The sequence below is a fragment of the Bubalus kerabau genome, chromosome 10 (assembly GCF_029407905.1).
Source record: "Bubalus kerabau isolate K-KA32 ecotype Philippines breed swamp buffalo chromosome 10, PCC_UOA_SB_1v2, whole genome shotgun sequence".
Taxonomy (NCBI): Eukaryota; Metazoa; Chordata; class Mammalia; order Artiodactyla; family Bovidae; genus Bubalus; species Bubalus kerabau.
Genome location: NC_073633.1, coordinates 106,350,499 through 106,376,839, shown reverse-complemented (window position 1 = coordinate 106,376,839; position 26,341 = coordinate 106,350,499). Strand labels below are relative to the sequence as shown.

The 26,341-nt window shown below is 49.1% G+C and overlaps 1 protein-coding gene across 7 annotated transcripts in view; it reads left to right on the top strand.

Annotated features, from left to right (window-relative positions):
• Positions 1 to 26,341, top strand: part of FOXN3 (forkhead box N3) — a 443,834-nt gene that overhangs the window by 30,366 nt on the left and 387,127 nt on the right. The window contains exon 2 of one of the 7 annotated variants that reach the window (XM_055538863.1): positions 13,202 to 13,304. The exons of 5 other annotated variants lie outside the window; for them this stretch is intronic. The gene's annotated coding sequence lies outside the window, so the exon portion shown is untranslated. Of the gene's footprint in view, positions 1 to 3,008; positions 3,073 to 13,201; positions 13,305 to 26,341 lie in introns of those variants that run through there. One more of the 7 variants, XM_055538867.1, reaches the window with a different exon arrangement.

Sequence of the window (26,341 nt, the reverse complement as noted above, 5' to 3'; positions counted from 1 at the left end):
TAGGTAATTTAATTTTTTGGTAGGCACTTCCCAAGTGTAAAGTAGTTTATGTGAAAGAAGTGAAAGTGAAGTGTTAGTCACTCAGTTGTGTCTGACTCTTTGCGACCCCATGGACTGTATAGCCCACCAGACTTCTCAGTCCATGAATTCTCCAGGCAAAAATACTGGAGTGGGTTGCCATTTCCTTCTCTAGGGGATCTTCCTGACCCAGGGACTGAACCCAGATCTCCCACATTGCAGGCAGACTCTTTACCAACTGAGCCACCAGGGAAGTCCTAAAATAGTTTATAGTTAATAATATCTTACAACAGGTGTCTTAATTTGTGATGTATGCCTTGCCATTAGTTAATCTTGGAGGGTATATCAAGAAGTTGCCCAGTTGGAAGATAAATGTGCTGTATCCTTTCAGAGATGTGTAGTTGATTATGTTTTCCAAAATTCCAGGCCAAAAGTATTTCAGTCATATATATACATACACATACACACATCCATTAGTTCTGTTTCCTGGAGATCCTTGACTAATATACATAACGATCTCTTTATACACAAGCACAAGAGCAGGCAGTTGCTTTGCTTGTGCCTGGGAACAGCCCAAATGTTCAACAGGTGAATTGAAAAACAAATGATGAAACATCCATACAATGCAACACTGTCCAGTAATACAAATGAATGAAATATTAGACCTGCAACAGCATGGATGTATCTCAAAATAATTTTGTTGAGTGGAAGAAAAAGAGTATATTAGGGGAGAGCGGTATTACACAACCAAATATTGTTACAAAGGATCATACAGATTGGGGCTAGCATGGGGGAACCTCTCGAAATCACTCACTCCCTTCTCTTGCCTGAAGCCCTCCAATAGGATGAGAGTGCCTCCCTCCAAGGGTTTAGGGAAGGTGGCGTCCGTATTTGGCAGTATTTTGTGGTCTCTGACTCTTGGCTGTGCACATATGATTGCTCAGCATAACAGAGCGCTGAACAGTGGTGTCTGTTCAAGAACACATTTCAGTTAAAACTTCTCAGCATGGTAATAAAAAAATCTTAAAAAAAATCACCTGAAAATTTGCAAAAAAACTCTCTATAATCAGTAAGGAAACTGATTTTCCTTCATATAAACATGAAGGAAACATGTCTTCTAATACTTCCATGAGAAACTCATTTCGTTCACCCATTTTATAGATGACAAAGTTGTGGTAGAAGAGAAATTCAGAGTCTAATAGAAGTTCTGAAGAAGCTTATTTCTAGAAAATCTTGGGAACAGAGTTTCTCTTGATTGAATTTTCAAGACTCTTCGAGAAATACTAATCTGATATCTGGAAAGATGGGCATTGGCGTCCTATAGATTTAGATTCAGATTCTGACTGCCTGTAATTACCTGAATGACTTTGGACATGTACCCCTGGAAACCTCAATTTTCTCCTCTTCAAAATAGGAATGAAAGTGAAAGTGAAAGTCTCCCAGTCGTGTCTGACTCTGCAACCCCATGGACTATACAGTCCATGGAATTCTCTAGGCCAGAATGCCGGAGTGGGTAGCTGTTCTCTTCTCCAGGGGGTCTTCCCAACCCAGGGATCAAACCCAGGTCTCCTGCATTGCAGATGGGAGATTCAAAATAGGAATAATCTTATCTCAAAAGTTAGGGGAAAATCCAGGGGAATATATTTATTCACTTATGTGCTTATTGACCAAATATTATTGGGTATCTACTCTGTACTCTGAGTGCCAAAGAATTGATGCTTTTGGATTGTGGTGCTGGAGAAAACTCTTGAGAGTCCTTTGGACAGCAAGGAGATCAAACAGTCACTTGTAAAGGACGTCAACCCTGAATATTCATTGGAAGGACTGATGCTGAAGCTGAAGCTCCAGTACTTTGGCCACCTGATGCAAAGAGCCGACTCATTTGAAAAGACCCTGATGCTGGGAAAGATTGAAGATGGGAGAAGAGAGGGGGCGGCAGAGGATGAGATGATTAGATGGCATCACTGAGTCAATGGACATGAGTTTGAACAAACTCTGGGAGATAGTAATGGACAGGAAAGCCTGGTGAGCTGTATTCCATGGGGTTGCAAGGACTTGGACACTTCTTTCCAACTGATCAACAACTCTGTAGCAGTGAGGAGGATGGTCAGTGTTTCTGCTGTCATGGAGCTGACATTTGATTGAAGGGATAAGGAAGCACTAAGTAGCTAAACAAATAAATATGTAAGATACTGTGAGGTATGAAATAACCATACAGGGTAAAGAACGATAAAAAACGATAATGGTACCACTTTGATAAGGGTGACCAGAGAAGAATTCTTTAGTTATAAAGTGTTGGCCAAAGGGTATAGTACGTGCAAAGGTCCTGAGGTGGAAAACAGCTTGCACATTTGAGGAACAGGAAGAAGGACCAGTGTGGCTAGGGACTGGTGAGTAGTAGAGTGAGTGGGAGATGAAAGGCAGGGCCCAGCTTGTCGGATCTCATGGGCAAGGTAAGAGGGACTTTATCCTGGGTATACTGGGAAACCAAGAGAGAATTTTAAACAGAGGTGTTGCTGAGTATTATTTATTTAAAATTTTTTAAAAATTATTTTTATTTATTTATGTTTTTGGCCACGCTGTGCAGCATGGATCTTAGCTTCCCCAGCAGGGATCCAGCCGATGCCCCTTGCATTGAGAACACAGAGTCTTAACCACCGGACTGCCGAAGAAGTCATACTTTTTAAGATTGATTTATCTGTGGCTGCGCTGGAGCCTCACTGCTCGGGCTTGCTCTGGTTGCCGTGAGTAGGAGCTGCTCTTCGCTGGGGTCTGCTGGCTTCCCCTTGTGGCGGCTCGTCTTGTGGCGGACGGATTCCAGGCCTGCAGGCTTCAGTAGAGGCAGCCTGCGGGCCCTCGAGCTCAGGCTCCGTAGTTGTGCTGCCCCATTCCTCCACCGCGTGTGGAAACTTCCTGGACCAGGGATCGAACCCGTGTCCCCTGCATTGGCAGGCGGATTCTTATTGTGCCACCAAAGAAGTCCCTAATTTATTTCTTTAGAAGAATATTCTGCCTAAGTGTGGAGGATGGCCTTACAGAGAAGCCACTTCAGAGGTATGACCATGTCTGGGAGAGAATGGATTTCAGTTACAGTGCTACATTGGAACAGTGAGAGTAAAGAGATTCAGGGTATGTTTTGGAAGCAGAGCTCGTGGATTGGAAGTGGGGAGAGGGGAAGGAGCAGTGGGGGATTACTTGAGGAGTTCGGAATGCTTTGTCATCTCGTGAGATTGGAAAGACCTTAGGGAGGGGAGTGCAGCTCTGGAATTTACAGCCTAAATTTGAGATGCCTGCTGGGCACGTCAAGAAGGCACTGGCATTGATGTCTAGAACTTGGGGCGCAGGGTCATCAGCACGTGGCTGGTGTCCACAGCTACAGACTGGGTGAGATCGTCCAGAGAGGGGGTGCAGAAAAAAGGGTCCAGAACAGAGCCTTGAGCGCTAAAATTTAGCCATCCGACCAAGAAAATATGAGCTTGCAGAAGTAACTGAGAATGAGCTTTCGTTGAAGTCGGAGAAGAATTGGGTTGTGGTGTCATAGAAACAAGAGAAAAGTCGAATCGAACAGCCAGCGCTGGACACGCTCGATGGAAGTTAAGTTTCCCCTTAATGGAAATAGTAGCATGCATTTATTTTACGTCTTTCAAAGGATATAATGTTACCTTTCATCCCAGCATAAATTCAATTTGCAGTGACATTTTTTACCTCTTTCATATGTCTTTCAAGGTTGAAATATGGAGCCCCAAAGAGCCGTGGGTTGGTTACCCCTCTTCGAAAGCATACATTTACCAGCTTGCAAACCCACCAAGCAGAGATTTCTTTTTCCGCCTTAAGTTCACATGATTTAATTTGCCTGAGTAACCCGCTGTCATAGGTTTTCATAGAGTCCTGACATCTAGCAGAGTAATTAATGCTTTAGGCTTTTAGGAACTGTTTCAGGATTTTATTAATCACCGTTGTGATTGCACATATGAATTATGAAGGAGTTATTTTGGTAGTTGGATTTCCCCCTCAGAAAAATTTCCATATTTGTTCATTGTGAACTGATAGCCTGGAGAAGAAGAATAAAAATGGAGAATATTTGCTGGGTCCTGTGCCCACTTTTCAAATTATCCAGAATCAGGATGACTTCACAGTATACCGATGGAGGGTGAGTTGTTTGAATTTGGTAGTCAGACGCTTTCTCTTTGCCTCACTGTAAATTAATTAGAGAGTCTCTGTGACTTTCCCAAAGATATGGATTTTGTGAACTGTTTAAAGATGCATGAAATCAGAAGGAATCTGTGTGTTATGTTTGATTCTGCTGTGGTTCCCATCATTGGAGGAATCGCTCTTAGAACTATTATGACTAGTGTGTTATTCTTTGGGGGGCAGGTCTTCCAGGAGAAGAAGGGTATCCAGGTAACTGGGAAGAAAGAGGAACCTATCTTTCTGATTTCTTTTTCATTTTATGTACAGAAAACATTATGGAATTTCACAATTATGGGATGGTGTTTGAGATCAGTGTATGAAAGAGAAATGTGATGGGGGGGGGGGTGGTATTTGTCTAGTCCCTAGGATTTAATCTGAAGTGCGAAAACCAAAACACAATAACTGTTTTCTTTGAAACTTCCCCCTAAGGCATCTGCTCACCCCAGACATTTGCAGGTTCTCTGCATAAATGCTAGTGTGGCCGCCTTTGGGTCCCGCTGACCGTTTTCCTTAGGCTTGGGGGTAAATGTGAGTTTCCCTTGTGTTTAGAGGAAATTTTACTTCGTACATTTTACTCTGACAAGAGAAAGCTTGCTGCTTTCCTGGGAGCGGGCCTCTTTTCAATGATTAGAGTGATTTTCTGTGATTCTACCATACTTGAGGAAGATGGTCGAGATGACAAATAAAAGACAAGGTAGTCATATCAGTGTGGGGATGGAGGCAGCCGCTCTCAGAGCCCAGTGCCTCGACTATTGAGTGAAAATGCCTGTTATTGCTCTAACTGCCGTCTTTACTCTTCCTAAGTGGCCGGTGGGGATGCGAGGTGGGAGAAGGAGCTGGGCAAGGCAGGAGGAAGTCCATTTGCAAAGTCAACAGTGGAAGCATTCAGGCAGAGCAGCAGACGTCTGACCTGAATTCTGTATAGATAAGGCAAGGATTCGACATGGGCAGCTGGGCCACCCTGCTCTTTCTCCAGTAGCTTGCTGTGACAGACTAATCTTAGGGTATTTTCATCTTAATTTACTCGCATCCTGCTTTTTGTAGGTAACAGCATTTCTGCCAAAGGTGATAAATTTGCTAAAGCTTACCATTAAGATTCTTTCCTCATATGAGTGTTATATAATTATATATACATTCGGGCTCAAAGGTCCCCGTCTAACAAATTCCCTGCACAGAAGTACCATTTGAGGGCCCATTCTCTCATTAATTTTATTTGACATTTATGTCAACATTACATTCCTAGCCTAAAAGGAGAAATGACATGCGTACGCAGGGGTGTGTTAGAAAGTGGAGTATTTAGTTTGGCAGTGCAAAGCAGTCAGCTAAGTCTGCGAAAGCAAAATGTTCTAAATTAGTTAATACAAAGTGGTCTAAATGCACTCAATTGAAGTCGTTCCACAAAGCGCCAAGTGCCCACTCACGTGGCTGTTCTGATACTTAACATTTTCCCTCTCGGGGTTCCCAGAATTTCCTGACATGGTGTCTCTGGCAGATTACTAAGGGGTCATCAGAGGGGAAAGAAATCGGGGCTGAAGAGAAGTCACTATGGTGTCAGGAGTGGAAGTTGCAAAAATCAAAGACCTGATTCTTCTCCCACCTGCACTGACTTCAGAGTGAGGGTTATCGGTGGAACATGAGTGAAGAGTTTCACGGACACTGCCGCTGAGGCGGGAGGGCCATGGGGAAACCCCTCCGGGCATCGAGAGTTACTGTTGCTTCTCGGACCAGTGGCTGTGGCATCGCTTAGCGCTTCCAGAAGTAGACAGAAGCGTGATCTGGGGTTGTTAACCCTAAACAAGAAAGGATTGTCAGAGAACATGCCTGACTTCTGGTCCGCTGCGTTGAATTTCGAATCCCCGGAGGCCTCCAGAGAGAGAAGTCAGAGAGAGGGATGGAGCCCGCCGTGATCAGCATCCAAGGGCCCGAACGTGGTGGCTCCTTTCCGTTCCGGAATGCTGACTCTGACATCCTCTGCAGTTTGTATGTTCTCGAGCTGGGTTTTGTGCGCTCCTGTAACGGTGAACTGTAGACTTGGGCTTTTGTCTTGCAGAGAATTCACCAGCAGCAGAAAGGACTGTGAGTGGTTGAATTTGAATTTGTAATGTGAGTGGGGAGTGGGCAGATGGTCTTAACCCCCTCACTCTTGTTCACCCCTGCCCCCCATGTTTCCCCCAGCCCTGCCAGCCTGTTTACTCACCCCAAATAAACAGTGCAGCCCCCCTACTTCTATCTTTAGGATGAACCTGGAGGTTCAGATGGTTGATGGCCAGCAGACCTGTGAACCTGTCCAGATGACCAAGGCCCTCAAGGTCATCAACTTGAGTGATTATAACTATGACCGTCTGGAGTCAGTATCTCCTGGGGTCCCCTTTGTGGTCTGGCCCCTTCATGTCCCGGAAGGGCAGGGACTTTATCAAGGACAGAGAGAAGGAGGACAGTAGCAGCTTGTGAAGGGGAAACTGAGTCTGGGGTGACTTCCTCATAGTCAGTTCAGACAACAATGTTCTCAGCGCCTCCCGCTGGCTTTGAGGACTTTGTGATTTTCTCACCTGATCTTGTCTGCTTAAGCTCTGGCTTGTCTGACTAGGTTGTTAGGGTACAGGGCAAGGTTTTGTGGTGGTGCTTGGGGTGTGTGTTTTGTTTTGGAGTTCTGGTATACCCTGCTAACTCTCTTAAAGGCGCTGCGTACAGAACTAAGAACTTCATAGTTAACTGGCTGTCAAGGCAGTTCTGGATCTCACAAGGAAGAGATGTTGTGAGCTGGAAGGGCCTGGAGGTCTGGGCTGCCTATGCACATGTGGATAAACCCAGAGAGTTAAGAGCCAGGTCCAGGGACAGTTGCCCACTCTGTCCTCCTTCTTGTCTGTAGGATGATCAGAGCAACTTCCCACTGCAATGCCGATGTCATGGGATGGGAGTTGGGAAAACCATTGCTGAGAGCGGTGACAGTCATGTTCCAGCACCTTCGGACAGAGAGGCCCCTCAAGACTGTGCCCTCAGATCCTGAGGCTGCTAGCTGGGGCTGGCGGACCTGGGACTGGCAACTGGTGCCCACGAGCCCTTGGTTCAACTGTCCCTCAGGGCTTTCTGGGGGTGAGACAAGGAGAAGCTCTCTCTCTCTCCCTGCCCTCCCCCTCCCCCGCTCTCTCCCAGGCCGTCGCACAAAGACCTAAAACCTTGTTAGAGAAGAGTGTTCACCGTGGGAGGACTCTGTGCTTGTTGAGCCCCTGCCTCCACCCTAAACTCAGTTAATGAACTCCCATTCCCTTAGAGAACAGCCCTCTCCCTGGACCTCTTACTGCTGATGCCAGTGGCCCTTGGCTGTCCGTGTCTGCTCAGGCTGCTAGAACCAAACGCCACAGGCTGGGTGGCTTATAAACAGCGGACATTTGTATTTCTCCCAGTCTGGAGCTGAAAGTCTGGGACCAGGGTGTCTGTGTGGTTGGGGGAGAGCCCTCTTCTACTTATAGACTTCTCTTCGTAGCCTTGTACAGCAGAAGCTTAAGAGCTCTCTGGGGCCTCCTTTCTGAGGGCGCTAATCCCATTCACGAGGGTTCTGCCTTCATGACCCAATCGCCTCCCACAGGCCCCAAAACCATCACATTGGGTGTTAGGATTCCAACATGTAAATTCTGGGGGGACACAAACATTCCACCTATCACAAGGGGTGCCACCTTGCAGCCAGGGAGTGGCAAGGGTCTGCTGTGGAGAGGACTGAATGATGGGGTCGCTGCAGGAAAAGTGGCTGAGATCAACCGTAGTTGTAGGCAGTGACCGTGGAGGTAATTCCCTTGACCTCCTGTCCTCTTAAAAAATGTCCCCTCTTGGCCGAGTCATGTTGATGTTTGGCAGAAACCAACACAATTCTGTAAAGCAATTATCCTAAATTAAAAAAAAAAAAAAGTCCCCTCTCGGGACTTCCCTGGTGGTCCAGTGGTTGAGTCCGCCTGCCAATGCAGGGGACACAGGATCAATCCCTGGTCCAGGAAGATTCCACGTGCTGCAGAGCAACTCAGCCTGGGCACCATAGCTGCTGAGCTTGCGTGGCACAGCTACTGAAGCCTGTGAGTCTAGAGCCTATGCTCCGCAGCAAGAGAAGCCCCGGCGATGAGCAACCCCAGCATCGCAACTAGAGAGGAGCCCCTGCTCAGCGAGGAAGAGCCCGTGCTCTGCAACAGAGGCCCAGCGCAGCCACATGTCAGTTAAATTTTAGAAGCGCCCCCTTAGCCACCAAAGGCCTTGCTTTGCACAGATTCCGCCTCCTCTCGTGGTCTTCAGGCCTGGCCTGGAGGGCCGTGTCTGAGGGGCCCCTATGTCCTGTCCCCCAGAGCTTGTCTACAAGGCATCTGGCTCATTGCTTGGCTGGGAATGGGAGCTCCGCTGATGTCCGTGCTGTGTGCAGCAGGGCCCACAGGCAAGCTTTCCTCCCCATGCAATTTAGAAATTGCTAGTGGACTAACTCCGTGGATGGAGGGTCCATTCCCTTCTTTGACAGAATATTTGGAAAAGCAAGCAGTGCCCCTGGTCTTCTCTAAATGCCACCTTATTGGCATTTGGCTTCTTGTAATATATTTTTAATATACTATATATGCTGTATCGGAGTAAATCAGTAGGTATGTTTTGAAATTAAATATTTGCTAAGGGCTAGGTTCTCCCGATGTTAAATTATTGATAACAAACTTCACAGACGCTGTATGAGACTTGATGATATATGAGTTTTGAGTGACCTGCCATTTATTAGACTTTATCTGCCCATGAAATCCATTTCCAATTCAGACCGTATCTACTGCAGGATTGCTTGCCAGAAATCTATTCCCAGGTTTCTCCTTATTTCAGTGAAATATCTCTGGCTCAGCACCTTTCCCAAGGTGGCTGATCTAATCGGGGCCCAATCACTTATCACTCCTCATTTCCTTTGGCAGGTCTGTCCAACTGGAAAGTGCATCTCGGGGACACTTGGGAGCAGTAGTTGACCTCCCCCACTTTGCCCTTTTTCCCCCGCTTAGAGGAAGGTGAGCTCCCTGAACCGCAGCCCCGCTCTGGGGTCCATAAACAGAAAGAGGAAAGCCGGGGTGGCCTCGCCGTCTTCCCTGGTGTCAGGGGCTGTCGGGGGCCTCCCTGTACCCGGCAGTGTTCAGTGGCCCCACGCAATCGGAGCCCGCTTACTGGCACGGCCGGCCGCGGGGCCCCGTCCTTCTGCTCCCCTCCCCGCTGACTTCCGTGTGGACAGGTGTGTGCTTCTGGCCGCTGCAAGGCCCAGCTGGCAGGAGGGCTCCAACTTGTCATCACAGAAATAAAATTTGTCACCTCCGTGTTCCCCACCTCTGTCCTTTCATGTTTAACCAGCATTCAGAATGTTTACAAATATGTCAGGGGTCCTGTTTTTCTTTCCTAATTAATTCAGAAAAGGAGCAGAAGACATCGCTAATGACATAAAAGAGAAAGGGACAGATAGCGCTGGGAGCGGCTTCTTTGTTTTTCAGTTAGAAAAGGCAGTTGAACGAATATGGGCATCTGGTAATTGGAGAAATTACTTGGGGCCTCTCAGTGCCTTGGTGATTCTTGGGCTAGTCCTGGACTGATCAGTATTTATGAACAGGTCTAAACTGACCAAATCCGATGGCAAACTTTGCTGCTCATAAACGAATGGACCGTGGTACTTCATTCTCCCATGCACAAGGGAGAATAAAAATTTCCACATATATTAACTTTTTAATTATTTGAACTGTATTCTTTTTAGCCCTATTTCTGAAATCCTTTTCTCTGAGGACATTGAACCCAATTTAACCTTTGTCTTGATGATTCACAGTCATCTTTCTAAACATCTAGAACTGTGTACTTTAGCGATTCCAGAATCTTAACAACCTCAAGGGTGCAGTGTTTTAATTAAATGAGCATTTCCTCTGTTCATTGTTATCGAAAAGGCTAAAATAATAGACGTGGAATAATGGAAACAGTTCTAAACATAGAATCAAAACACTGGCTCTAATTTAAGTTTAATTGTTAATTAGCTGTTTGACTTTTAGCAAGGCTCGCAACCTCTCTGAGAATATACTTCTTCATCTGTAAAAACAGGATATTGGACTGTAATATTCCCAAGATTGTTTAGATTTCTAAACTTTTGTGATTTTACGATGGAGGACCATGATATTCTCTAACGCCAGTTGTCCTAAAGGGCTGTTGAGGTTGGGATTATTTGTTTCTTTAAGATATAGTCCAAGACTGCCAAGATTTTTCTAGCTATTGTGTTGGCTTTGAAACTTTCTTCTATTCCATGGTTTGCAAACTGTAGCCTCTGGGCCAAATTTGACCTGCCACCTGTCTCTGTAAATAACATCTTATTGGGACTCAGCCGCGCCCCTTCGTTCACACGTTGGTCTGCGGCTTATTTTACACGGGAGAAGCTGAGTCGTCACGACAGAGAAAGCATGATCCGTGATGCCTGAAGTATTTACTCTCTGATCTTCATAGGACAAGTTTGCCAACCTCTGCTTGGTTCTTTTTTTTAATAACTCTGTCACTTTTCACTGTAATCACTCTCTCCTTCCAGGAATCCGTGTTAATTTACCGTATCTACCTGGCTAGAGGGTAAGAAACCAGACAACTGATTAGACTTGTGTTCAAAGTAAGAGTTAATCGGTTCTGGACAAAAGTCCAAGGGGCCAGCACTGCACCGAGTGTGCCGAGTGGATGAGCTTTTTAGCCACTGAGAGGTCACTGTGGAGAGCTGGCGTGCTGCAGCCCATGGGGTTGCAAAGGGCCGACTCTTTGTGAGTTGATATGACTTAGCAACTGAGCACACCACACGATCCAGGTGGCTGAAGTCGTTCCACAATTTCAAATTCCTAGAAACAGTTGCTTTTAGGTTGCTGACTGTGGTGATGGATTGGCCATAAAGTCTGCTTCCTCCGAGTACGTGTCGCTTCACGTGTGTGACATCTCCTAGCATGGTGAGGCTCAGTACCAGAGTCGTGAACTGAAGTTGAGATCAAAAGACCTGGGTTTAGACCCTCCTCAGCCATCCTGGGAGAAGGCGATGGCACCCCACTCCAGTACTCTTGCCTGGAAAATCCCATGGATGGAGGAGCCTGGTGGGCTGCAGTCCATGGGGTCGCTGAGGGTCGGACACGACTGAGCGACTTCACTTTCACTTTTCACTTTAATGCATTGGAGAAGGAAATGGCAACCCACTCCAGTGCTCTTGCCTGGGAAATCCCAGGGACAGGGGAGCCTGGTGGGCTGCCTTCTATGGGGTCGCACAGAGTCGGACACGACTGAAGCGACTTAGCGGCAGCAGCAGCAGCCATCCCGTGACTGTACGATCTTGGGCCGTCGGTCCCTTTACAAGCCCGTTTCTTCATCTATAAAATGGGGGCGACATTCACTCTGATACATCGTGGGACGAGCTGCAGGGGCTCTGTGTTTCAGCTCCTCCCCCAGCTGTGCTTTCCCTCGCTCGGGTGGAGCAGGTGTGAAGCCTAGACCGAATTGCAGAACGTGAAATGGGCCACAGCCATGGTGGGCAAGATCACTGCGCCCTAAAAATTACTGGGTGACTCCAAGTGTTTCCCCTTGTTCTCACGCCCCGGTGAGTAATCCTTGCCAGAGTGCTGGATAGGCTGAGCTCCTGATAAAGTCAAATTTTGATTCCCTGCTAGGCCCTTGTTCCTGTGACTCGTTCGATGGTTGGTAAAGTGGAGGAGTGGGGGTGAGGGGAAGAGGCAGACCTTCCTGGGTCCTTAGTTGTAATAGCATCCACCCCAGTGGTGGGGCTAGTGGTAAAGAACCCACCTGCCAACGCAGGTAGACGTAAGAGACACGGGTTCTACCCCTGGGTTGGGAGGATCCCCTGGAGGAGGGCACGGCAGCCCGCTCCAGTATTCTTGCCTGGAGAATCCCGTGGACAGAGGAGCCTGGCAGGCTGCAGCCCATGGGGTCACACAGAGTCTGGCCCGACTGCAGAGACTCAGCGCACGAGCGCAGCTCCTGTCCGCTGCTGGTGAGGGTGCTGCTCCGTGGGCGTGAGTCTGAGGCTGTGTGTGCTGTGTGGGCTCAGTTGTGTCCCCGGCTCTTTGTGACCCTGTGGACTGCAGCCAGCCAGACTCCCCTGCCCGTGGAGTTTTCCAGGGAAGAATACGAGAGTGGTTGTCATTCCCTTCTCCAGGGAATCTTCCAGACCCCAAGATGGAACCTGTGTCTTCTACGTCTACCTGCCTTGGCAGGCGGGTTCTTCACCACTGTGCCACCTGGGAAGCCCATGTATGCATAGATGCTACGTGGATAACCGCCTCCTTCTGTGGTCTTTAAGTGTCTTAAAGGCAGGTACTGTTTTTTAAATTTTAGCTCTGAACCTCCGTTGACTCAAACAATATCTGGCCTCGACATACGTACGTTGAATTGATTTGTCATGACCAGGGTTTTCTGGTAGCACCAAGGTTTCTTGGAGGTTGACTCTCTATGCTTACTGTGTGTCTAGAGAGTAGCCATGCGTCTGTAAAATATTCAGTGTCAGAACACAGCCATCTGGTGGAGGAATTCCCTTCCCTGAGGAGACAGAGGGCTTCCCTTGTAGCTTAGTTGGTAAAGAATCTGCCTGCAGTGCAGGAGACCTGGGTTTGATCCTTGGAGAAGGAAATGGCAACCCACTCCAGTATCCTTGCCTGGGAAATCTCATGGACAGAGGAGCCTGGTGGGCTGCAGTCCATGAGTTGGGCATGACTGAGCTGCAAAGAATTGGGCACGGCTGAGTGACTAACACTTACTTACTCAGGAGACAGAAGGCAGGCCAGGCTACAGGTGCGGCAGAGCTGGGCCAAAGCCTTAGCCCGCTGCTCACTCAGGATGACCACGCCTGTCCATCTCTGCTGTGATTTTAAATGAGCATTTGCTCACCCAGGATGACCACGCCTTTCCATCTCTGCTGTTCTTTCCCTGACTCTGAGGCTCCACCCACTCCTCACCTCCATCGCTTTTGCCCCGTTGCTGCCCTCAGATAATCTGGATCAGACTGTGGGTACTGAAAAGGAACACTGATGTACAGCTCATCTTGAAGGTTGTCCTCGTAAGGACCGAACCATCCATGATCCAAGACATGTGTAAGCTTCCTTTCCTTTGGCTGCTTGGTTCGATATCTTCTTCAAAAGTTAATTAATTCTTATTGCTGTATAGTTGCTTCACAATGTGGTGTGAGCTTCGACATGAGTCAACACTTATATTTATGTATATGGTCCTGGTGGTGGTGGTTTAGTCACTAAGTTGTATCCAACTCTTGTGACCTCATAGACTGTAGCCCACCAGGCTCCTCTGTCCATAGGATTCTCCAGGCGAGAAGACTGGAGTGGGTAGCCATGCCCTCCTCCAGGGGATCTTCCCGATCCGGGGATCAAACCTGCGTCTCCTGCATTGCAGGCAGATTCTTTACCGTCCGAGCCACCAGGGAAGCCATATGTTACCTCTTGCTGGGAAATGAACAACAAGCACTCGGTTCCTTCATTTAAACAAATGTTGACTCTCTGACTTGTGCCAGGCTTTATGCTACTTGTTGGGGTTGTAGCCGTAAAAAGGACAGAGGAGGCCTCTGCTTGCGAGGACCGTGTGTGTAATTGACAAGTGCATAGACAGGCGAACAGCTGCCAGTTGTGAGAAGCCACGGAGGACGTGAATGTTAGGGGTCAGTCCTGGGGAGGCTGCCCCCGCAGCACCCTCACAGGACACTGCTATTTCTTCTGAATTACTAAAATCTCTCTGTGTGTTTCTTCTGGCTGTGCTGAGTCTTCCCTGCTGCGCTCTCCAGTTGCGCAGAGCGGGGGCTCCTGCCTGTGGGCTGCTCACTGCGCTGGCTTTTCCTGCCGTGGCGCGCGGGCTCCAGGGTCCAGGGGCTTCTGCTGCTTCCTTTCTGCTCTTGGGCCCCAGACGGCAGCCTCAGGGGCTGTGGTGCCCAGGCCTCGTTGCTGCAGCGCCCTGTGGGATCTTCCCAGGCCAGGGATCAAACCCATGTGCCCGGCACTGCCAGGCAGGTTCTTAACCGCAGGACCACCACGGGCTTCCCCCTTACAGAACCTTAAAAGCCAGAAGGAGGCGCTTATTACGCCACTGGTGGAAAGAAGAGCTTCCAGGCGGAGGGCGCAGCGTAAGCCAAGACCCCAAGGGCGATGAAGGGGTCCTGGCCCGTTTGTGGAATTGCAGCAACAGGAATGTGTTGGGGAGTGGGGCCCGGTGGAGGCCCTGGAGCTGATCCGCTTTGGGGAGGGGCGCTGGGTTTATTTATGGGAAACCTTGGGCTAGGGTTAGTCCTGGAGGCCAAGTGAGTGATGTCCCTGGGCTCCTCGGGATCAAGCGAAGATGAAGATAACATTCTGGTGCCTTGGATGGAAGTGGGAGGGACAAAGAGGTCTTCGGATCCTGACAGAACCTCGGAGGTGGAATGTACTAAGATGAGAGATATAGGGGGAGGGGTGGCAGGACAGGTTTGGGGGAGCGGTCTTAAGTTCTGCTCCGGAGTGAGGTGCGCCGGTGGCACACGAGCCTTTGGAGCTGATGAACATGAACTGGGGTAACCTTTCTTGCTCGTGAATCATACATACCACGCTCTGAAAAACAACCAGCCTTCTTGCTTACATGGGACTCTTCCCTGGATTCCACTTTGTACCTGGGTTTATACCATGTCACCCCTTCGGTAAACGCTTACAGGAGGTGCTCAGTAAATATCTGATGGCTGTCTGCACCGAGCATCCTCAGCTCGTTCAGAGCTCGACTCTGAAGCAGGAACTCTGGGTAAAGGGGAAGAGAGGCAAATGAAGAGGGTTTTCTTTTTTTTGGTGTGTGTGTGTGTGTGGTGTGTGTGTGTGGTGTTGATGATGAAATGGCTATTTTTCTAAAAAGAGACTTCAGCTGAGTGGGGAGGATGAAATGAAAGCGAAACTGGCTTGAGGGACACATCTAGACATCTGGTCCCTGCCCGCTCTCTCTTGTCCTCCAGACTCAGCGTCTCGGGTCGGCTTGAGTCTCTAGACTCCGAGGGTAGCGGCCAAGAAAAGGGAGTGAGGGTCCCACCTGCATGCCCGTCTTCCCTTCCTTTTTCTGTCTGTCCATCTTTTTCCTCCCTGCTCTTTTATGCCCACCTTAGAGAAGAAAAGGCGAAGTTTCCTGGAGGGAAGGGGAGGAGGAGAGTGAGGCTGAGAGCTCCACTTGGAGGTCACGGGCCCGGGGGTGGCGTTTGGACCATGTCGCTGCGGTCACACACAAACCTGAATGAGTCATGAGTGTCTCATGCCCTGAAAACCAGCAGGACATCCATCATTTTCACCGCATTGTCTCAGTGTTCCGGAAGATTGAAGCTGGTGATAGCAGTACCTCTTCTTAACTCAAAAGTGCGTTTCCGTGACCTGTCCCATCTCCCCAGCTGGTGATTTTTGACAAAGCAAACTAGCGAGGGTGGCATCTTGCGATTTTAAAAGGTAAGCATTTGTTGCATTTTTAAAAACATATAAGTTATTTCTTCCCTGTAGGAAAGCAAAGAAATCTGTGATAAAATAATAATTAACTGCTGACGGTGCTGAGTTTCCACCCAGCGCGGGCTGGCGGCAGTCTCATACCAAAACATTAGGTCATTGGGGGAAGAAAAAATCTGATTAAATACCTTTGTAGGCTTTTCTGATTAGCTGCTCTTAAAATGAGTCCATGACAGTAATGAAAGGGTGTAATTTGACAGCCACAATTTACTCTTGGAAAAAAAAGGTAAAATGGAATGGTGCGTCTGAGTGAGGGTTTTCCAGGGATTTCTTGTTGGTGTCTCCTCGTGGGGTTTGTTTCATAATCATTAGCTTCTAGCAGTTTCGAGAGCCCCCCAGCTGAAAAGCTGATTGTGTGACTGGATGCAGGTTGAGGGACAGTTTCAGCGCCAGCCTTCCTTTTTCTTTTTTTGTCTTCTGCAGGCAGCAGGTTTCGTATTTCTGGGGTTAAATGACCTTGACACGAGCAGGTTTGGGAAACGCCGTGTGGGTCGTAGAGAGTCTCTTATCCCGTGTATTAATTTTCTGTGTCTGGCAGCTCGCAGTGTCTCTTTGTATTAACTCGCCGTGGCATGAGGGCTGCAGGCCAGGTTTGACGTGAAGATGCAACGATTATGTGGCATATGGTAAAGGCAGGGACCACCGCTAATCACTCTTTTCCCTTTCTCCTTGACTTCTACTGGTGATGGGAGAGTTCTTGAATTTGCAAGTGTTTTCCTCTTTCAGCCCCATCACGCTCTCACCATCAGGAGATGCTCGAGCAGATGATTTTTTTGGCTGGGGTGTGATGGAGCACAGAGTTTCAAACCTGGAAGAGGATGCGGTGCTCGCTTAGGTTAAAATGCTCCCTTTCAAAGACAAGGATGCTGGGTGGAGCTCCAGCTGAGGGGTGGCTGCAGACTGGAGCCTGGAACTCGGGTCTCCAGGTGTGCTGGCTTTTCCTTTGCTGTCCTACGTCCCAGAGGCTGTAGTGAAGCCAATGTATTAGTGCCCTAGGGCTGCTATAACAAGATGTACAAGTGAGAGTCGCTGAGTCGTGTCCGGCTCTTTGCTACCCCACAGACTGTACAGCCCATGGAATTCTCCAGGTCAGAATGTTGGAGTGGGTTGCCTTTCGCTCCTCCACGGGATCTTCCCAACCCAGGGATCGAACCCAGGTCTCCCGCATTGCAGGTAGATTCTTTACCAGCTGAGCCAGAAGGGAAGCCCAAGAATACTGGAGTAGGTAGCCTATCCCTTCTCCAGTGGATCTTCCCAACCCAGGGATCAAACTGGGGTCTCCTGCATTGCAAACTGAGTGGCTTTTAACAAATTCTTTTTAATTAAAAAGTATATGTATTTATTTGGCTGTGCCAGGTCTTAGTCCTGGCATGCGCGATCTTCGTTGCAGCACGTGGGATCTTTAGTTGTGGCAAACTCTCGATTTGGTCCCTGATGAGGGATCAAACCTGGCCACCTGCATTAGGAGTGCAGAGTCTTAGCCACTGGACCACCAGGGAGGTAACTTTAATCACCAGGGAAGTGGCTTTCATTAGGGCAACAGAAACTTTTTCTCTCGTATATCCTGGAGCCTGGAACTCCGAGATCGAGGTCCTGGCCGTGCTGCGCAGACTGAAGTCTCTGTGGGACCCTCCGGGGCCTCTCTCTAGCTTCTGGTAGCGCTGCCAGGCCTTGGCATTCCCCGGCCGTGGCAACAGAGCTCCAGCCTCTGCCCCCAGCATTGGGTGCCTTTCTCCGTGTGTGCGTCTCTGAGTCTTTTCTCTCCTCATAAGGGCGCCTCTCACACTGGATTTAGGGCCCACCTAACTCCAGCAAAGCATCATCTTAAGGAATTGCATCTACACGTTTCTGAATAAGGTCACGTTCTGAGGTCCTGGGAGTTCAGGCTTCTGCATGGCTTTGGAGGGGACAGAGTTCGACACGGAGCGGGTGTCACGACACGGGCTTGGGCAAGGCTGCCACGGGAAGGTTTTGGAGCCGTCGAAGGGCGATGAGTCGTTGTCATCTCCAGCTGTGCTCTGAGAGCTTGTCCGTCTTGATGCCTTTCCTGTCGAGTGCAGGAACCTGAGTCTTCTCCGTTTATTATTAATGAGGGTGATATGTAGTTTCACTTTTTAGCAGGGAGTGAGAGCGTGTGAGTCAACCCGAGGATTAGCCACAGAAAAAGGATAAAGTTAGAAACAATTCAAAGACGAGATTTGAGCTGCAGACATTATTATGGAGATGCTCTGGGTTCTTTTTCCGTCTCATTAAAGTCCTTCAGTTTGGAGAGTTGGTTCTATTTATTCTTATGCATGCATGCGTGCTCAGTCGCTCAGTCATATACTAGTTCTATATTTATTGATAATTTAGAATAATTATAATTTAGAATATACAGTAATTTATTCTATATTACTTATTCTGTAATTTATTCAGCAGTCACAATTATCCTACTTGTCTCCTTAAATATTATTTTTTTCACTCTCCCCTCACTCTAAATTTAGGCTTCCCTCATAGCTCAGTTGGTAAAGAATCCACCTGCAATGCCCAGAGACCCGGGTTCAATTCCTGGGTTGGGAAGATCTGCTGGAGAAGGGATAGACTACCCACTCCAGTATTCTTGGGCTTCCCTTGTGGCTCAGCTGGTAAAGAATCCGCCTGCAACGCGGGAGACCTGGGTTTGATCCCTGGGTTGGGAAGATTCCCCTGGAGAAGGGAGGAGTCCATGGACTGTATAGTCCATGGGGTCGCAAAGAGTTGGACACGACTGAGCAACTTTTACTTTCACTTTTTCACTCTAAATTCACCTTCTGGAAAGCGTGCAATTTGATTTTATTATTTATTCGTTTATTTGGCTGCATTGGGTCTTAGTTGCCACACGCGGGGTCTTTCATTATAGCAAGCGGGCTTAGTTGTGGCATGTGGGGTCTTATTAATAATCCCCCACCAGGGACTGAACCTGTGTCCCTTGCACTGGAAGATGGATGTCTACCCACTGGATCACCAGGGAAAGCTTAACATTTTCCTTCCTTCTGTCGTGTCGCGCCCCAGACAGTCCATCATGGCGCCCGTTTCCCGCCGTGGCTGTCTCCCTGAGCTCACCCCGCTGAGCCTCTTTCAGGCCACACTGACCCACTGGTTGACCTGCAGCCGTCCGCCCTCACACTCCCCTGTGGCTCCTTTGGCCGTGTTCAGCATCCCCTCTCCTCTCCTCCCTTCTGGACACCAGCCGCCCTCAAAGCCCCCATCACCCCTCGTCCGTGGGTACCGCCCGGACAGGAGGTGATCTCGTCTTGAGTGAACACCTGTAGGACTCCTTGTCAGGAGCGCACAGATCGGCCTTTCCTGCTCTCTCACTAGAGGAATCGTGAGTTAGCAGCCACGGGCCCTGCCTCCTAGCGTGGTTCTGCCACTGAGACTTTGTGAGGCTGTGGGGCGTGTCCAGTGCTGCCCGTCTCGTCATGGTTCTGTGAGGAGCAGGTGAGATAGAACCTTAAAGTTATATGAAACTCGTCTATTTCTTTCTTTCTTTCTGGCTGTGCTGACTGGGTCCTCACTGTCATGTGTGGGCTCCTCTCCAGGGGTGGGGCCCCGGTTTTTCATGGTGGGGGCTCCTTTCGTTGTGGGGCACGGATTCTAGAGTACGTGGGTTCAGTCGTTGGGGCATGTGAGCCTGGTTGTCCTGTGGCATGTCGCATCTCCCTGGACCAGAGATTGAACCCGCATCCCCTGCATTGCAAGGTGGATTCTTACCCACAGGACCACCAGGGAGATCTCACTATTTAAATAGTAATTACTTAACACAACTCAGTTTACTCATCTGTCAGTCAGTGAGTTCAGTGGCTCAGTTGTGTCGACTCCTTGCGACCCCATGAACCGCAGCACGCCAGGCCTCCCTGTCCATCACCAACTCCCAGAGTTTACTCAAACTCATGTTCGTCGAGTCATGAGAGAGTCATTTCCTAGGCAGGTTGATAAGGAGTCTAGGGGTCCCCAAGGAGAGAGGGGTCTGGAATTCTCAAGGAGGAAGAAAGGACAAACTTTTTTTCCTTCTCTACATTCCTTAGGATTATATAACAATAATGTATCCTGCCTGAGGACAGTCTCTGGATTAAGGACAGTCTCTGGATTAAACCTTCTGTTATCTTAAAATGTAAATTATGGGAGTAGACCTGGTCTTTACAAGGATGTATCCTGCATGAGGACAGACTCTGGATTAAACCTTCTGGCTAATTCTGTTATCTTAAAATGTAAATTATGGGAGTAGGTCTGGTGAGGTCTTTACAACCTCCAGACATTCTTTGGATTCATTGGAGAGTATATAACTTCATTGCTAACACTAGCAAGTGGGTATTCTTTCTGCCCTTCTGATGCCTATGTCAGAAGCTTTCTCTATCTCCTTTATACTTTAATAAATCTTTATTACACAAAAGCTCTGAGTGATCAAGCCTCGTCTCTGGCCCCGGATTGAATTCTTCTCCTCCAGGGGCCAAGAATCCTGGTGTCTTTGCGCGATTCAACAACAACCTTTCAGTGACTCCATCCAACCGTCTCATCCTCTGTCATCCCCTTCTCCTCCCGCCTTCAATCTTTCCCAACATCAGGGTCTTTTCCAATGAGTCAGTTCTTTGCATCAAGTGGCCAAAGGATTGGAGTTTCAGCTTCAGCATCAGTCCTTCCAATTAACATTCAGGACTGATTTCCTTTAGGATGGACTGGTTGGATCTCCTTGCAGTCCAGGGGACTCTCAGGAGTCTTCTCCAACCACAGTTCAAAAGCATCACTTCTCTGGCACTCAGCTTTCTTTATGGTCCAATTCTCACATCCATATATGACCACTGGAAAAACCGTAGCCTTGACTAGACGGACCTTTGTTGGCAAAGTAATGTCTCTGCTTTTGAATATGCTGTCTAGGTTGGTCATAACTTTCCTTCCAAGGAGTAAGTGTCTTTGAATTTCATGGCTGCAGTCACCACCTGCAGTGATTTTGGAGCCCAAAAAAATAAAGTCTGACACTATTTCCACTGTTTCCTCATCTATTTCCCATGAAGTGATGGGACCGGATGCCATGATCTTAGTTTTTTGAATGTTGAGCTTTAAGCCAACTTTTTCACTCTCCTCTTTCACTTTCATCAAGAGGCTCTTTAGTTCCTCTTCACTTTCTGCCTTAAGTGTGGTGTCATCTGCATATCTGAGGTTATTGCTATGTCTCCTGGCTATCTTGATTCCAGCTTGTGCTTCATCCAGCCCAGCATTTCTCATGATGTACTCTGCATATAAGTTAAATAAGCAGGGTGACAATATACAGCCTTGACGTACTCCTTTCCCAACTTGGAACCAGTCTGTTGTTCTATGTCCAGATCTCACTGTTGCTTCTTGACCTGCATACAGGTTTCTCTGGAGGCAGGTCAGGTGGTCTGGTATTCCCATGTCTTTAAAAATTTTCCACAGTTTATTGTGATCTACACAGTCAGAGGCTTTGGCATAGTCAATAAAGCAGAAATAGATGCTTTGTCTGGAACTCTGTTGCTTTATTGATAATCCAACGGATGTTGGCAATTTGATTTCTGGTTCCCCTGCCTTTTCTAAATCCAGCTTGAAAATTTGGAAGTTCACGGTTCACTTACTGTTGAAACCTGGCTTGGAGAATTACTCATCTGTAAGATGGAACTATTAATCAATAGTACTTGGTGAGTATTAATATGCTAAAGCCCATGGGACAGTACCCTGGAGAAGGAAATGGCAACCCACTCCAGTGTTCTTACCTGGAGAATTCCATGGAGGGAGGAGCCTGGTGGACTAGTCCATGGGGTTGCGAAGAGTCAGACATGACTGAGGGAGCAACGTGTGGGACGGCACCTGGCTCACGGCGGTGGTCAGCCTCGCCTCCTCGTGGGCAGTGTCTTCGGATGGGACCGCGGCCCCACGCGGATGCAGGCTGAGCACCTCTTCCTTGCGTGGGATGGAAGCTCGCACCAGGTGCTCTATGAACACTCGCTGGTGGAATCGTGAGCTCCAGTCTCATTCCTGTGTGCAGTAACATTTACTTTTTTTTCCTCTCTTTTCCCGAGGCATTAAAATTCCCACTGATCATTCTTGAGCCTGGAAGTTTTTAAATGAATAGAAATCAGCTCTCTGACAGCAGTGTTGATTTGGGCTGCGAGCCTAAATTAGTCTGATAGGTGAATCGCTGTGGTAATGCCGATGTCATCATCCGAAAGCGGTCCGAATTCATTTTCTTTTGATGCCTCCTCATCAGGATGTAACACAGGCACATTCTGAAATGGAACATCCTCTATCAGTTTAATTCAGCGTAGTTTTGACAGTGTCAAGGTTTGTGTAATGTCCTTGTAGTAACCCTTTGAAGACCTTGTTCTACAGACGGGCGGGACAGAACATTTCTGGCTTAGCTTTTGATTCCATGTCTGGTGTAAGGTTACATTCCCGGTCATCTCAGCTGAGGCTATACCTTCCGTATCCCTGAGCTCACACTCAGGCCCGATTGCAGCCAAAAGGCGCCTGGACCCCCATACCTGTCATTTATTACCAACATCCTTTCCAGTTGGCCTAGGCTTGTTGTTCAGTCACTAAGTCATGTCTGATTCTTTGTGACCCCATGGACTGCAGTGTGCCAGGCTTCCCTGTCCTTCACTGTCTCCTGGAGTTTGCCCAAACTCATGACCATTGAGTCAGTGATGCCATTCAGCCATCTCATCCTCTGTTACCCCCTTCTCCTCCCGCCTTCAATCTTTCCCAGTGCCTGCATCTTTTCCAATGAGTCGGCTCTTGGCATTAGAAGGCCAAAGTATTGGAGAAGATTCCAGTACCACAGTTGGAAAGCATCAGTTCTTCGGTGCTTAGCCTTCTCACATCCATACATGACCACTGGAAAAACCATAGCTTTGACTAGACGGACCTCTGTAGGCAAAGTGATGTCTCTGCTTTTTAATATGCTGTCTAGGTTGGTCATAGCTTTTCTTCCAAGGAGCAAGCATCCTTTCATTTCATGGCTGCAGTCTAGGCGTGGGCATGGTAGGTGTTGCATGATCTAAGTAATCTGGAGCAATCTATTGGAAATTTCTGAGCTGAGACTGTGTCTGGAGGCCACAGAGCAAAGTTAGGAAGAGGAGCCTGGTTTCCAGCGTCGGCTTGTCTGGCGGGCAGCTGTGTGGTCCTGAGAAAGTTACGGCCTCAGGGCCCTGCGTGGAGCGCTTGTCCCGGTGACTGGGCACGCGGGACACCTCCAGTAAGTGGTGTAACCGGTTTTCTCTTTCTTTTGAATTTCCTCAGAGATAACAGAACGTAAATCACTTGCAAGCAAGTAATACCTGCTGGGTGGTGTGATTTTGGGTCCACAGCCGTAAGTCGGGGTAAAATGATGAGACTCAGACTCGCAAACCAATGCTAGCGTTGCTTCTAAAATCAGCGCAAGTTTGCCGCTGTTCGTAAAGCATAAAGCCCAGGCCTAGAGTTTTGGTGTCCAGAGCGTCTGTATCAGGACTGAGCTGGATGCGCAACTGAGGGGCAGGGCATGGTTGCCCCTCTTTGCCTCCAGTCAAGACAGGTGGGCCGAGGGGTGGCCCCGTTCTTTCTTCTGTGACCCTGGGGAGGCACGTGGCCACGTCCTGGTCTTGCTGATGCTCGTGATGGGCTTGTGCCGGCAAGAGTCGCTGGGCGGACCCTCGCTGTCTTGGAGAGACCACCTCTCCCCCAGGGGGTATTTGAACTAGCGTAGCGGCCTCTTTCTCCTCAGAGAGCATCTCCGCTCTTTCCTGACCCCCTCCCTTCGGGGGTGAGGGAACTTGGCTTCCGGACCCGAATTGTACACAGAAGTTCTGATACGTCGGGTAGAAAGGGACAGTCCTGACTCTGTTGCTGGTTTTTATCTTATTTCCTCGTTCGTGGCTGTGCCGGGTCTTCGTGGCTGTGTGTGGCCTTTTCTCCAGCTGCAGGAGGCAGGCCTGCTCCGTCGCGGTGAGCGGGCTCTCTGCGGCGGTTCTCTCCTCGTAGAGCGTGGCCTCCTGGACTTGAGTCGTGATGGGCAGGCTCGGGGCCTGTGGCTCGCGGGTTTAGTCGCTCTGCAGGATGTGGCGTCTTCCTGGACCGGGGACTGAACCTGTGGCCTCCGCGATGGCAGGTGGACTGTCAACCCCTGGACCAGAAAAGTCCATCCTGTGACCTCGTTGTTGCACTTTCTTACCTTTCAGAAGAGCTGTGTCTTCCTCAGGTGCTGAAAGGCCAAGTAGGCCTCTTAAGTGACGGATGGAGAGGTGTTTCGAGGTCAGAGCAGCTGAAGCCTGCTCTGAGGCGAATAGGTTGCAGGGATGCAGCGAGAGTCTCAGAAGGGCGTGAGCACTCAGTTGTACCCACCTTGCCCTGTGGTCACCCCTGCCTTCCAGGTGGCTCCCCAGGGCCCGCTTGTGGCGGTGCTGCTTGGCCGCTTTGCCCCTCGCCCCTGATGTTCGCCTCCCCCGAGGGACGGGCGTGCCCTGATCTTCGGACAGAAATGTCGCCCGTGAGGAGTGAAGGACATCCTTGCAGAGCCCCGTCACCTTGTCCAGCCGCGGCCTTGAGTCTTGGTTCTCTTGTGTGTTGTGTCCTTGGCTGTCTCTCAGTCGTGTCCTGCTCTTCGCGACCCCACTGACTGCAGCCCGCCAGGCTCCTCTGTCCGTGGGATTCTCCAGGCAAGAACACTGCAGTGGGTTGCCATGCCCTCCTCCAGGGGATCTTCCCAAACAGGGATCGAACTTGCGTCTCTTATGTCTCCTGCACTGGCAGGCGGTTTTTTTCTCACGAGTGCCACCTGCGAAGCCCAAGCTGGCTGTCTTTATCGGTTCCCTAACCTGGGCCCACCCCTGTCTCTGAGCCTGAGCCTTCCAGCTTGCCTGGCCCTGTCTAGACCCTCCCCCTGGGATCAGCCCAGTAGAGGGGCCCTGCTCACCTCCACCCACCCTGCCCCTCAGCTTTGAGCTCCTGGCTCACTCAGCCTATTTTCTTTCTTCCCACTGCCTCTTCCCTGCACTAACTCACTTGTTCTCTGCCCTCTGTGCTTTGTACACGTGGAGATAATTCATGCAGGTTTTAGCCGTGTGTTCCTGGCCAAGGTAGACAGAGAGAGAACGATGTCTGTAGAAGGATGAGCAAGTCTGTCCTTCTTGTCCCATCAGTCATGACACGTGGTGAATTTTTACATATGAAACTGCACAACCCGGCCAGAACCCAGACCTGAGACTTGAACGCACTGCCTGTTAATCGAGATCACACACCTGGTCTCAGCACTTAGTGAAGCTCAGGTTCTTCATGTCTCACTGCAGGAAGAATTCCGCAAGAGACAAAGTGTTCGGTAAGAAGTTGATTTATTTAGAGAGGTCCATCTTCCAGAGACAGATACAGTCTGTCTCAAAAGGCGAGAAGAGCTTTGGGATGAAGGTGCCTGAGACGGGCAGAGCGTGGTCTATCAGAGGTGAGAGGCCTCGAAATACGGTGCGCCTAGTTCTGATGGGCTGGATAATTTCATAGGCTAATGAGTGGGATTATTAGTCCAACTTTTAGAGGAAGGTTTCCAGGAAATTGGGCTGCCACCTACACCTTGACCTCTTACGGTCGGCCTCAGAACTGTCATGGTGTTGGTGGCTGTGTCGTTTAGATGCTAATGCATCAGGTGAGACTCAAGATGCCCTAGAAGTCGCATCCTCTGCCATCGTGGACCCAGTAGGTTCTAGCCAGTTTCGTCACGTACACAGGGCTGTCAAAGCTTCCATGATGGCTCAGTTAGTAAAGAATCCGCCTGCAGTGCAGGAGACCCTGGTTCCATCCTTGGGTTGGGAATCCCCTGGAGGAGGACATGGCAACCCACTCCAGTATCCTTGCCTGGAGAATCCCATGGACAGAGGAGCCGGGCGGACTACAGTCCAGGGGGTCGCAAAGAGGCGGATGCAACTAAGGGGACTGAGCACGCGTGCAGGAGTATGTGATTCCTTTAAAGGTGGCGCCCTGTCCCCTTCCCTCCTGACAGTGAAAGTCTCTCAGTCGAGTCTGACTCTTTGCAACCCATGAACTGTAGCCCACCAGGCTCCTCTGTCCATGGAATTTTCTAGGCAAGAATACTGGAGTGGGTTGCCAATTCCCTTCTCCAGGGGATCTTCCAGACCCAGGGATTGAATCCGGTCTCCTGCTTTGCAGGCAGATTCTTTACCGTCTGCGCCACCAGGGAAGTCCAATAGGAGGGAACGCCTTCCCTCCTATTTCACATCTTTAATGTTCCTCCATCTTAATTTTTAAATTTTAAAATAATTTTGTCTGTTGACTAAAAAGACACACACAGTGAGAGTTGCAAGTTAAGTTTTATTTGGGGCAAAATGAGGACTGCAGCCTGGGAGGCTGCCCCTCAAATGCTCTGGGAGAGCTCCACAGAGGCAGGGGGGAAGGTCAATATATAGGATGTAGGTGAAGGGGAGTTCAGTGCAATCGAGGACTCATTTTACCAAAGGGTTTTCTGCCGGTCACAAGGAGCTGACATCACCGGGTAGGGATTTAGTGGTTCTTTAGATAAGAGGAGATGCAAGGACTGGGATCATGAAATCAGTTCCTGAAAATACCTTAACTGTCTGAAGACCTGCTCCACCAGTTTCCCTGGAGCACAG